Source organism: Muscardinus avellanarius (genome assembly GCF_963383645.1).
Source record: "Muscardinus avellanarius genome assembly, chromosome: 5".
NCBI lineage: Eukaryota > Metazoa > Chordata > Mammalia > Rodentia > Gliridae > Muscardinus > Muscardinus avellanarius.
The window spans coordinates 127611546-127621609 of NC_137790.1; the positions used below are offsets into that span (position 1 = coordinate 127611546).

A 10064-nucleotide genomic window follows, 5' to 3' on the forward strand; every position below is an offset into this window, starting at 1 on the left:
GCATATTTGTGTACCAAATATGTTGCCAAGAGGACTTTGCAGGAATGACTCAGCCTTTGACTTTAAAGTGGAGAGGTAATCCCGGACTATTACAGCAAACCCAATAAGTGGAAGCAGGAAGGTAAGAGTAAGAGATTGAAAGATGGCTTGGAAGATGGAGGTAGGCGCTGCCAGCCAATTAATGCAATGCTCTAGGAGCTAGAAAATGCAAACAAATCCTTCCCGGATGCCCAAGAAATGAAGAAGCCTACCAGCACCTTGCATTCATCCTGCTTAAACTAAATTTTGGGCTTCTAAAAACTAGATGCATAAAATGTATATATGTTGTGTTGAGTCAGTTTGTAGTAACATGTTACTGCCGCAGCAGGAAACTAACACACATATTTTAACCCCAGCTCAGTCATTTATATTAATGATAAAGCATGAGTTTTAGTGTCAGAGATATTCATGAAGAAAATTCCAATGTTGCTACATATTCTATATAATCTTAGCCAGTTAGTTATCCTTTCTGCCCCCTGTATTAGTCACGAGTTAATATTTTATAACTTCTACAAAATAAAATACAAACATTATATTATATCATATATATAATAAATTATGTTATAAAATATTTCAGCTTAGGGGTACCATCTTCTCCTCCCTAGTGTTCTTCCTACTAACATACATGCAGAATAATCTGTAACCAAGTGAGAAATAAAATGTGAATATATGTTCAAGTTCAAACTATTCATCGACCCAACTTCATACAGATGTGAGACTGTGTAATGTGACAGAAATAGCTAGTTGTCGTAGCTTTCAATTCTCTAGTTTACCACTGTATAATTTTCTCTATTTTAGAGCTACTTAAATTTTCATGTAGAGATAATTACTGGCCACAAAACTGTTGATAATGTTTAGTGAGGTAAGGCAAGACATTAAGCATATGATTCTGTGTGTTAGAGTCGTAATGATGACATATATTTTGTTCCTCCAACATTATCATCATTAAAGAAAATATCTGGTTCCATTGGTTGATTTTCAAGCTACCAACTAGAGTTGATGTCTAGCTTGGTTTTGAAGATCACCTCATTTTGACTTATCTTAAGTATTAAATCATCAAAGCTCTGGAAGAAACTCCAGTCATGAGTAAGAATGTTTAACCTGCAGTTATAAATACAAGAGATCCCATAAATTATGCATATATTTGTATATGTAATTTTACTTCTGGAGGAGAATCCTCTTATGTTACAAAGTCTATACCCAAATATTAACCAGTTAGCTGTATTTTATGATTCTCCAACCATCCACAGCAAAACAAAATAACAAAATGGCATACTATTTACTTAATTACGATCCCCAAGAATTACTTTCTAGAAGGGCACAGCATTGTGGCTATCGGCATAGTCTCCCCTACATACTCAAGAAGGCAGGACCAAGGATGTGCTTCATCTGGTCTTCTTGCTCAAGATAATCTTTGGAATGATCTGAGCAATGTCCTATCCCATTCAGCTTCACTTTCCTCGCTTATAGAGTTAAGAAGCTGCTATCCCAAATCATTTTATCTCTAAAGCTCAATTCTAGAGTTAGCTTTTGCAATAGAGATAATAGTGCAGACTAAATATTTCATGTTTTATGTGTCACCCCCTTTTTTTCTTTTACTTTCTCCAATTAATCAGGGTCACATGACTTTCTCCAGGCGATATCCTGTGCACAGAGGAGTGATAAGCACTGAAGAATAGGTACACTTTATTTCATCATTCATAGGAAGCTTGAAGACCAAGTGTTGGTGTAATAGAACTATAAGTCAAAGGAGGTTGACTTTTGAGTCACCCACTGAAACACAGGATGCAGAAAACCTACTGAACCTACAACCCTATTTGCAGAAGAAATAAACTTAGGTGATAAACTTAGGTGTTAAGCCTAGGATGCTGTGTTTATGCTGAAGCATATGCCTATCCTCACCTGTCTGCTGCACCACTAAATCTGTCAAGATGAAATAGTTCTGAAAATCATAATTACAATGAGAAAATATACCTTGCCAAGGTTCTCAAGTTTCAGAATCATTAAATCTTTTTAGTTTTATTTTATTTATTCATCATAAAACATAACTTAAATTCTAGGTAGTAAATTTAAAAAAAATTAAAAATCTCTTGAGGTTTCTCAAATATCAAAAATTCTTTACACAACATTTTGAGAAGTTAACTGCAAATTAATTTTTAACACATTGTATTCTACTTCTCCTCCAAAGTAAGTGAGTTGGAACCGTAAATGAAAAGGTGCTGACAAACCGCATTTTAGAGGATGGTAACAACACAAATTAGAAACAAATGCAGATCTTCAGGGTCACAGTAAGACTCAGAGTGAAAACTGGAACAGAAAGGTGTTTCTAAACAGGTCGTATATCACGGTTTGGGAAAGTCTCTCTTCGCTTTGTTTTTTTTCTCAGTATTGACTTGTCAAGTTCTGATTAGTTGTGCACAGAAGTTAGAAATAGTTAAGATACATGGTCTCATGAAAAAATCAACTGCAGATCTCTAGAATTTACTGTTTATGCCTTTTTTATTATTTTTAAAAATATAAATACAACTTATTTTAGAAAAAAAATGTTTTTTTTTAATGAGTTAAAAATCAGAATGGAAGCACAGTTCATTCAGAAGTACATCACAAAGAGCACACCTGCTATATTCAAGATAGCATGCCTCAGGTGTTAGATTCCTAGTTCTATTCCAATATGACATTCTCAAAGCCCCATGGAGTCATTGGAAAAGAGGGAAACGCTAGGAGGCAGTCAAACCCTTTGAGCCTTCTCGATTGGGTTTGATTGATGATACAAGATGTCTACCTACTTCTGGAAATGCCTTGAGGATTGTTAGCTAGCAGGCAGATGGACACTATATGCCAGCAGTGCAGGAATAGGTTAAAGATTATACATTATAAAGAGGCAGGACATGGGGAAGGTCAAGCTGAGTGCAAGGATGAAAAGAGAGAGAGCGATGCCACAGGGGCAGTATAAACAAAGAAAGCTAAATAGACTCATTCTTTTCTGCTTATCACACACACACACACACACACACAAAAAAAAAAAAAAAAAAAAAAAAAAAAAAACAAAAACCTGTGTCAGGAACTCTAGATGAAAGAGGAAATCCTATAGAGGAGCAAATAAGGCAACCTAACTCAGGGGATGGGAGGGGGGAAGAAGGAAACTCTCTAAAGCACATGATGTCCTTAAACAAACATAATGTTCTCAACGACTAAGCCAAGCATGGGAAGGAGAGTTGGGGATGGAATGGGGTGGGGATTAGGTAGGGGCTAACTGGGTGATGTGTGCATGTAAGTCTACACAAGTTTTTTACCTTCATTATGATGTATGAATACAATGCACCAATAAAACAATTAAAAAAAAAAACGGTGTCAAGTCCTGGAGTTACGATTATAGACATATATCACCACCTCCAGCTCTAACTTTGCCTTTTATGTATTTATACTTTTTTACTTCAACAATAAGCATGAATTCCAACAAGTGAAAATTACAGAGCTTGAGTATCTGGGCCCGGCATGTCTCTGAACACTTTACAGCCGGGCACACACAGCGGATGGATTTTGAACTCCAACTGACTAAAGGATGATGGCTCAGCCCTAGAGTGAGCCAAACGGCACGTTTGAAAAGATGGCATCTGTCGTTGTTAAAACAATCTATGCACAGCTTTTCTACCCTCTCATCTCAGGCAGTTTGTGGGCAATATTGGGCTGATGACATTTCAATGGCAAAACACAGAATTCATAACCTCAGATGCTTTAACTCTTAAACTTCTTCTCTAGTGTTACAATGCATCAGAAACACTGCAAAGAAACAGGTAGATATTTAATACATTTTTTACAAGCTCATAGATTTTTAAAAATATTATTTATAAATAAAAATAATAAAAAATGATGAGGTAAGCTTTGGGGGCTCAAAAAATGATTCCCCAAAGATGGGAGCTTTGACTTGCAGAGGGGCCTTGCAAGATGTTTTCGTATCAACTTCTCTCTGGCCTTCCTTTGTTCTCTGAACTCTCTTTCAGGGAGAAGCTTTCTGCAGGTTCCCTTATCTGTCTCAAGTCTAGACCCATGGAATTAAAGAAACAATTACCTCTGGTTTCTCTTGTGAGTTTTCATTAACTAAACTCTTGTATCTCAGAAAGAAAGACTGAATTCCGGTCTACATATCTGCACAGCTTTTTGGCACACACCATTGTCCTCTACTTTATTCTTATAATTATTTACAAATCATTTCCCATTCTGTAGGCCAATCTGACTTTGTCCCAGCCATTGCATGTTTTTTTTTAGTATAGTAAGGTCCCTTAAACATGGCCTCATTCCCCATCCTCTTCTTCCTCTATAAAAAAATAGTAAAAATAATAATCATAGTCCTGCAGTTCTGCCTGCTGCTAAGATTATTTTTCCAGTTTACTCTTGAATAACTTTTCCCCTTTCTTCCTACTTATTGTGTTTATTCCAGAAAATCATCAGAGGGGTCCTTCACCTCTACACTTTGACTTGAATAAGTTAAAAATTAACAAAATTCAGAAAAACAGAAAGGAAATATAATAGCACTAAAAATTGAAGCAATTATATAGTCATGCAGTAGATTATTAGGTTAATCTATTGATAGATTAATAGAATTATATATGCATGCCTGCAATCCCAATACTTGGAAGGATGTAAAAAGAGGATTATAGGTTTCAGGCCAGATGCAACAACTTAATAAGAACCTTAGCAACTTAGGGAAGCTCTATTTCAAATTAAGCAATGAAAAGGACTGGAGGTTTTTGCATGGAGGTAGAATATCCCTGGATATAAAGCCTCATATTCCAAAGGGAGGAAACCGAAGTATTTAAATCTAAGACAAGTACAGAAACTAACTAGTATTATAAGAGACTTGGAACTCTAGATGAAGATGGAGACCCTATAGATGAGCAAATAAGGTGACCTAACTGAGGGGCTGGGAGGGGGAAGAGGGAAACTCTCTAATGTACATGATATACGTTCACAAACATATCAAAGTCAATCACTAAGCTAAACATGAGGAGGGATGGAGAAGAACTGGGGCAGGAATTGGGGAAGGGCTAATTGGGTGCTGTGTGCATGTATGCCTCTACCATCTTGTACTCCATTAAGATGTATGACTACAATGCACCAATGAAAAAATTTCAAAAATGAATAAAATTGAAGTAAAGTAGGAGCTTAGAAACACACAAATTACTAAAGTTGATCCCAAAAGGTAGTCATGATTAAACTAGATCAATTACCATGAAAGCATCTGAAATACTTATTTAAAAGAACAATATTCAGGACAGGCCAAGTTCAGAAGTCAGGAAGGTAATTAAAAATTAGAAAGGAAGATTTGCATAGAGCCAGATATCTAACCAAGGGTCTCAGACTGTAACATGTGAGACACCTTTCATTGAGTGATGGGACCTCTGCTACTGAAATAAAGGCACTGGGGATACTGAGGATTTTTGATGAAAAAGCAACAGAAAATAGTTGCTCTCCTCTGGCTCTTAGCCATCTGTGCCAGCCCTACTAGCTGGATATAAAAGCTCCTGAGTGTGAATCTCCCCTGCCCCCACCTCATGCGGGGACCACTAGATAGTCCCTCACATTTGTGGAGATATCTGTCCTATGAGACTCTCAAGTTTCTTCAAAGGTCCATGACATTTTATCAGTCAATCATAAACTCTTGGGGAATTCTTTTTCTTATTTATTTATTTTTTTTTTTTGGTACTGGGGATGGAACCCAGGGGCATTCTACCTCTGAGCTAAACCCCCAGCCCTATTTTTATTCTTTGTTTTGAAACAGGGTCTCACTAAGTTGCGGGTGGTCTCACTAAATAGCTGTGGCTGTCCATGAACCCGGATCCTCCTATCTCAGGCTCCCAAAGGCTGGGATTACAAGCGTGTGCCACCATGCCTGGCTTGGAAATTTTATTAGTAGCAAATGAAAAGGAAAAATAACAGTCATTCAGTGAGTTTTAGATACTGTGGCATATAAGAGAAGCCGAAATATGCTAATAGTTATGTCTTATTCATAGTTATTAATAAAAATAATAATATCAAAATACCAAGCTTAGCTGCCCGGGTCAGCATCATAACACACCTCAGTGGCTCTGGATCTTGCTAGGCTTTCGGTACCCACAACCAGAAGCCTGAGGAGACTAAGATTCCTGTTCATCTACTGAGGCCCAGTGGATAGGGTTTCCTTAGTTTCCCATAAGATTTCGCAGCATAACTGGAATTCTTCTCTTTCTCTCCTCCACTTTCATATAGACAATAATCCCCATTTAGTAGCAAACATTTATTTCCTGGGCCTTAGCCCACAAAATAAACCATCTTCAATAACATTTTGAATTTCTGGACTGAGAGACTAAATGAAGGTTTCCTTTACCACTCGGGAAAGATGAAAGGAATTGGACTTTTCCTAAAGCTGCAAAGATACGTATTAATGGTATTCAAGAATATGATGGATTCTTACCCAGGTGGTACTGACCAGCTGCTCTCCCTCTCTCCTGAGAGGAGAACAAAGGGAAATCGTGTCAAATTGCAAAATTAGAGATTTTGTCAATTTAATACATCACCACCTGATCCCCAGCCTCTCTGGTCTTCTACTCCCTGTCCCGGTTGGCTGGTAACGCTTGCAGCTAAGTGCTCATTAGGAAGCATTTCATTTTCAATCTCCCATTTCTTCCTAACGAGGAGGGCCTGGGCAGCCCCAATCTTTGATTTATGGAAGTGCAGCATCCTGCACAAGTCCTCGTGAAATCTGCTTCTCTGATGAAGCACTGCCTGTCAGAAGCACTCCACCGCACCGCAGAACAAGGACAAATGCTGACACCCTTTTCAGTTCCCATCACAGTGAGTTTCTGATGCCCAAACAACACTGAGGCGCTCAGTTTCTCACCATTACTTTGTCGATGTCTTCTAAGCTTCCCGGCCGCAGAACACCTTGCTATTGGCTCCAGGGCACCCCTGGCTGCTGAGACTTTCAGAAGTACAAGGATAAATTAAATTGCTAAGCAATGAACCTCAAGAAAGTCCAAGGCTTAGGGGCCAAGAAATAAGCAGAAGGGTCTCTCAGGGGATGTAACCAACCGCCATGGGTGATGCTCAGTAGAGATGGCGACATAAACAATAGTTAGGGAAGACATGCTGTCGAGTGGAATATTCACTTTCCCAAGATCTGTCCCCAAATGACCCCCAAAGCAGGCTTTTTCTTTTTTTTTTTTTTTTTTTTTTTTTTTTTTTTTTTTTTTTTGCTTTGGGAAGGAGATGTCTGCCAATATGCCCAGAGCAATCAAACACAAAAAAGATCCCAGTACATTCCATCCAGAGGCATCTAAGCAAAATAAGAATTTGAAGGGTTGAAGGGCACGCTGGAATTTTGTAATGGGTTGCATAGAAAGAAAAGTGAGCTGGATGTGGTGGTGTAAGCCTTTAATCCCAGCACTTGGGAGGCTGAGACAGAAAGATCACAGATTCAAGGACAGTCTCAGCGACATAGTGAGGCTCTCCACAGCCCAGTGAGACACTGTTCCAAAAAGAAAAAGGACTAGGGATTTAGTTCTCAGGTATAGTATCTCTGGATTCAATTCCTAATGACATACATACACACACAACAATCTGGGCTATTCCACTCACTAAAGGACAAAAATGAATGCTAATCCAATCCATAATGGCATCCATCCATATCACACTAGAGAAGCTGCTTATCCAAAGCTAATCTTCTTAATTTGATAATTTCCACAGGATGAAAACTCCTTTCCATGAAGAGACATCAGTCTTCCAGCAGCCCTAACATCTGAACACTGCCTACACATTACTCAGAACAGCAGACTATGTTTGTGTTCTTTACAAATACCATGGGCCTCTCGGTACCGCCCAATTCATTTGGCTTTGATTTTTTGCTATTTTTCCAGCTTGTGAGAAGCACAACGGCCATATGGATTTATGGGCCGTGCCATTGCTATTTGCAGTAAATAAGCACACGCCCTCAAATACAGACACAAAGAAGGTAAGAAAAGTCGATGTGCGGAGCAGCTTTCCTCACAGGACTTGTGTTCTCCTGGAACCACAATGCTGCACGCATCGTAGCTACATATTGATTTGGAGTAAGAGAACAGCAAGATAAAGAGAAGGCCACACTAAAAGATTGCGACTCTACTTTCCACTCTCTCTTACCAGTCATGATGGTTTTCTTGAAAACTAAAATAATTAAGCAGTTTAACCTTTCTTATTATTTGAACCTAGATGTCCACTTACCCGTATTTCCTTATGTGTATCATTTTCTTTCTTAGTTTAGAATATTTTAATCAAAATGCCCCCCATTTCCTACTAAAGTCCTACACATATCAAAGTAGAGTCTGCAGTGAAGTATTGACTTATAAAGTCAAAACAAAATAACAGATCAGATTCTAGACAATACAGCTATCTCATTCTTTTTCTTTCCTCAGAGCACACATTTATTACCTTATTTAGTAAATGGTAGCAAGAGAAGAAAAAGATATGAAAGATAGTCTCCAAGCTCTGAAACTCAGCATGTGTCCTACTGTTTACTTGAAACAGGGCCAAGCCAGGCACAAATGAAGGCCTACCTACTTTATGGACGGCTCACTCAGAAACACTGAGAGGCCTTAGTGTAACATTCTGGTGGAACTTTCTCATATTCTAAAATCACCAGATAAATGTCTTAAGACTTTTCTAAGAGATGTCCATATTTTCTGGGCCAAAGAAGCTGACATTGGCTTCAAGAGCTCATCAGTTATTCCTCAGAGCCTTTAAGAGTGACAGGTTATAAATTTGCTTATTTTGTCATACACATCTCTCCAGCCTCGTGGCAACTCTTTCAATTGGGCAAATGATCTCTTGTCAGTCATTAAAGCTGACAGGTAGGTAAAGGGAGGGGTGAGGAACTCTGGTGGTCTAATTATCCCAGAGATGGAGAAGGGCTGTGGACATGTTGCACTCTCCTTGTGTACATAGAGAAATATCGTTTTATCCTCTAGAAGTCCACCTAAATGAGACAGTTTCAACACTTTGAAAAGAAACGCGCTTGATTACTACAATGGGTGGCATAGTTAAGAGGGCATTTATTGTGGTTATCTGTATCTAAAATGCACGTTCTGTACATAAGAAAGGAAATCTGCTAGTTGAAAAACGCCTTTAAAAGGAAGATTCTATCATATACTTAAGCTTCTTTGAGGAGACAGAGTGTTCCATATGATGCTTATTATAATTACAAGCATTTGTCAAGTTGCTTTAAAACACTCTTATCACAAAAAGCTTGATTACAACAGTGGGCTGATGTTTTTAGCAGCTCCATCCAAGCGATTGTTGTAGAACAGCCTACGTGGTGGCACATTTATGAAATGGAAGAATGGTTTTTGTGTTAAATGCTAAAAGCCTACAAAAGCTGTATTTTTGAGTGAAGTACCCCGAGGAAGGAACAGAAGAGCTCAGACACAGGCTGCCTCTTCATTACTCGGCTCTCGCAGGATTGATAATATAACCACGGCATTAAAGAAGGTAGTCGCGGAGTCTGACATTATTCCCAACCGCCGACACTAGAGATTTGAGAGAGTCAGAGAACATCCGAACACCTCAGAACACTATTTCCATCACAATGTGATGCATTAATGAGATGTTATCAATTATATTTTAAATAGTTCCACGTTTATTGTCACCTTTAGTGTTTCTGTAAACCATGTGAGTTTCTGGGCCACGTTGCAAGCTCAGTTGTTGCAGTCAGTCCCAAAGATTTTCTTACCTGTTTCAATTCAACTCCAGATTGCAATTTAAACTGTCTTGGAATCTACTGAAAGTTTCATGGAGCCATTGTCGGGAAGATGGATGTAACCATTTCATGTCACCTGCTTCTCCAAGCGGAGAAAAAGGAAGAAGGGCAAGCAAAATGGTAGCAACACACAGATTTAATGAAATGTATAAGACACCAGATAATTAAAAACATAATGCTATTTAATATGCACTGTAAACCTACAGGGAGAAATCATGATTTTAACAGGGAAACACATAGTTTTAGTAGACACACCTCT

General features: G+C 38.4%; 1 pseudogene across 1 annotated transcript in view; it reads left to right on the top strand.

Moving 5' to 3' along the window:
* The window catches only part of LOC308263614 (transcription initiation factor TFIID subunit 9-like), a 93669-nt pseudogene extending 84090 nt beyond the window's left edge, over positions 1-9579 (top strand). The window contains exons 2-4 of the transcript in view: positions 6715-6870; positions 7932-8026; positions 9415-9579. The product of the transcript in view is annotated as a transcription initiation factor TFIID subunit 9-like (transcript). The remainder of the gene's footprint in view (positions 1-6714; positions 6871-7931; positions 8027-9414) is intronic.
* Positions 9580-10064: the final 485 nt, after the last annotated feature.